Here is a 4,124-nt window from a genome sequence, read left to right as displayed (position 1 = left end):
TCTGCTATTAAGTACTTGGGGGTCTGGATCTCTTCTAACTATTCCTCACTTTATTCCACCAACTATCTTCCCCTCTTTCGGGAGCTCCGTGCTCTTATGGAAAAATGGCGCTCGCAATACATCTCTTTTTTTGGTCGCATTGCTGCGGTGAAAATGACTATTCTCCCGAAGCTTCTTTACTTTTTTGAGACCCTGCCGGTTCGGGTCCCACTGTCAGCCCTGCGCTCTCTACAGGCGGCTATTTTTCGATTTATTTGGGATGGAAAAAGACATCGGCTCCCGATGTCCGTGATGATGGCCGGGAGGGCGTTTGGTGGCTTGGCGGTCCCGGATGTGGTAAAGTACTATTGGGCTTCCCACTTGCGCCATCTAGCGGCGTGGTCTACCTATCATGCCTATAGCCGTTGGATGGAGCTAGAGAAGCTATGGTTAGCGCCTGTCCACCCTAACGCTCTCCTTTGGACTCTTCCTGCCTCTGCTCCTTCTCTCTCCCCTCTCCTGGGCCCTATGGCACTTTCCAGATATGTGTGGGGTTACTGCTCTGTCAAATTTAAACTACTGTCTCCCTCCTCCCCTCTTCGATCTTTCCTTTATCATCCTAGTTTTCCCCCCGGACGGACTTCTCTTATGGTGGGGGAGTGGGGGTCTAGAGGCCTTTTTTGCTGGGCAGATGTGGTTGATCCCTTGTCGCGAACTCTCTTGCATTTTTCTCAGTTGCAGTCTCGTTGGGATCTCCCCTCGTCTGAGCATTTTCATTATTTACAGCTACAGCATTTTATGTCCTCCACGCTCGGTTCCCTTGTGGTGTCCTTGCCTACAGGCTTTGAAAGGCTGTGTCGTGGTGGACCTCAGGTGAGGGGTCTTCTCTCCGATATTTACTCATTGCTTACCCGGCATATGGGGGATGTCCAGGTATCCCACCGGTATATGTCTCGTTGGGAGGAAGCGCTTAATATGTCTATTACCCTTCCTCAGTGGAAAATAATATGGGAGAGGGCTGTACTGCTTACAAGGAGACTCAATACAAACTGATTTTGGGTTGGTACCATACCCCGGAGTTATTGAATAGACTGAATACCAGTGTCCCCCCCCAGTGCTGGCAATGTGGGGTGGGTTTGGGTACGTTGTTTCATATTTTTTGGTCTTGCCCGCTCATCACGGGATATTGGGAGTTAGTGAGTCGCTTACTTTCGGATGTTTTTGGAGTATCGGTCCCTCCTAACCCTCAGGTCTATCTTTTGCACCTCTCGCACTCGGCTCTACCCAAGAGGTTGTTTAAACTGGCTATGCACATTTTTTTGGCGGCTAAGACCTTAGTTGCTAAATGCTGGAAGAGGACTCTTCCTCCCTCTGAGTCAGACCTACTCTCCCGTATTAGTGAAATACGCTCTCTAGAATACCTCACAGCCTCTCTGAATAATACTATCCCCACCTTCCTTTCAGTTTGGGAGCCGTGGGATCGTTTCTCTGACAGGCAACCTCCTTAAGGCGCTACCGAAAACTCTCCCTATCCCCCCCCCCCTTCCCTCCCTTCCTTCCTTCTCCCCTAATGTGTTTGTGCTTCGGTGTCTTTGTCTCCTTCTGTCTTCTGTTTGTCTTCTCTCTCGGTCCTTCATGTTGGAGAATTTTTCAGTTCTCTCCTTTGAGTAATTCACTATATGGCTTCTTATCTTCTGTATATTTGCTGGGTTGATGGTTTGTCTGCAGTCGGGGCTAATTGTCCCGATGTACAACTGTTTTATTTGTCCTGCTCTCTATATTGGATTGTTACTTACCCCTATTGTGATTGTGCTGGGCTGCGCCCCGGACTCTGATTTGCCTAAGTCTTAGCGGACTCCTGTTTTCTTTTGTGAAAATCTTTAATAAAAATTACAGTTGAAAAAAAAAAAAAATAAGTCCTTCAAACAATTTACCCACAATGTACGTTAAACTTACCGGTCTATAGTTTCCTGGGGAAGACCTAGAGCCCTTTTTGAAGATTGGCACCACATTCGCCTTGCGCCAGTCCCTTGGCACAATACCAGACACCAGAGATTCTCTAAATATCATGAACAGGGGTACAGATATTACTGAACTTACCTCTCTAAGAACTCTTGGGTGCAATCCATCTGGCCCTGGAGATTTGCTTACATTTATATTACTTAACTTACCTTGTACCATCTCTACATTAAGCCAGTTCAGTACATTACATGATGTGTTACCAGCACTGACCTGGCCAATGTCAGCTCCTTTTTCCATAGTGTATACAGAACTAAAGAACCCATTCAGTAGCTCCGCTTTCTCTTGATCGCCCGTGACAACCTCCCCATTATCATTATTAAGGGGTCCTACATACTATGTCCTTGATTTTTTTGTATTTATATATCTAAAAAAATATTTAGGATTAGTTTTGCTTTCTTTGGCCACCTGTCTCTCGTTTTGAATTTTTGCTGTTTTTATTACATTTTTACAGATTTTATTAAGCTCCTTGTACTGTTTAAATGTTATAGCTGACCCATCAGATTTGAATTTTTTGAAGGCTATTTTTTTGTTGTTTATTGCTCTTTTAACATCATTTGTCAGCCATGTAGGATTTAGTTTTAATCGTTTATATTTGTTCCCCTTTGGTATATATTTAGCTGTATAGTTATTTAGAGTTGATTTAAAGATGTCCCATTTACCTTCTGTATCAGTATTTGAGAACACCTCCCCCCAGTCTATGTCCTGTAGTGCAGCCCTCAGCCCAGGGAAGTTTGCCTTTTTAAAGTTATATGTTTTTGCCTTCCCCGCCTGTCTTTGTTTTCTCCATTTTAAGTCAAAAGTAACTATATTGTGGTCGCTATTACCAAGGTTTTCCCGCACAGTTACATTACCAACCAGCTCTGCTTTGTTGGAAATGATCAGATTCAACAAGGCATCACTTCTTGTTGGGTCCTCCACAAACTGGCCCATAAAATTATCCTGCAATAAATTTAGGAATTGTCGCCCCTTTGTAGTTTTAGCCAACCCCGGACCCCAATCTATATCTGGATAGTTAAAATCTCCCATTATTACCCCTGTACCTGCCTGGGCGGCCCTCTCTATTTGTTTATGCAGCCGACCTTCTATCTCTTCAGTGATATTAGGGGGTCTGTAGATTACACCAAATATTATTTTTTCAGTATTTCCCTCCTTTTGTACCCACAGTGATTCCACCTCCTCAGAATCATCACACACTATGGCATCGTTCACACTGACTTTCATACCACTTCTTACATACAGACAGACTCCACCACCTTTTCTGTTCATTCTATCCTTGCGAAACAATGTAAACCCCTGCAGATTGACAGCCCAGTCATGCGAGGAGTCCAGCCATGTCTCAGAGACCCCAACTATATCAATATGTTCCTCCAGTATCAAGGCCTCAAGCTCCCCCATTTTATTTGCTAGGCTTCTGGCATTTGTGAACATACACTTTACATTTCCATCCTTTATGTTATTGGGGTTAATGGGATTCAAGAGTGTAAGTTTTATTTTCCTATGAAGCCTATTCCTATTAACTATTCTAACCCCTCCCTCCGCTCCACCCCCAGGTACATTTATAATTCCCACCTCTCTATCTACACTATCTTCCCCCTCTTTGCTGTAGGTTCCCTCCCCCCAAGTCCCTAGTTTAAACACTCCTCCACCCTTCTAGCCATCTTCTCCCCAATCAAAGCTGCACCCTCCCCATTGAGGTGCAGCCCGTCCCTACGGTAGAGCCGGTAACCGACAGCGAAGTCAGCCCAGTTCTCCATGAACCCAAACCCTTCCTTCCTACACCAGCTTCTGAGCCACTTGTTTACCTCCCTGATCTCCCGCTGCCTCTCTGGTGCGGCTCGTGGTACTGGTAGTATTTCAGAAAACACTACCTTGGAGGTCCTTGCCTTAAGCTTGCCACCTAAGTCCTTGGAATCATTTTTAAGGACACTCCACCTACCTCTTACTTTGTCATTGGTGCCAATATGTACCATGACTGCTGGGTCCTCTCCAGCCCCGCCCAGCAACCTGTCAACCCGGTCTGCGATGTGCCGAAGAACTCCGGCCCCCGCTAACCTCCGTGCCTGCGACCCCGAGGGGAAGCAAGGGATTGGCCAACGGGTCCAGGGCAACAGCAGGACCATCAG

The sequence above is a fragment of the Hyla sarda genome, unplaced genomic scaffold (assembly GCF_029499605.1).
Source record: "Hyla sarda isolate aHylSar1 unplaced genomic scaffold, aHylSar1.hap1 scaffold_826, whole genome shotgun sequence".
Classification (NCBI taxonomy): Eukaryota; Metazoa; Chordata; class Amphibia; order Anura; family Hylidae; genus Hyla; species Hyla sarda.
The sequence above is the reverse complement of the archived record's forward strand: the minus strand, read 5'-3'. Positions refer to the sequence as shown.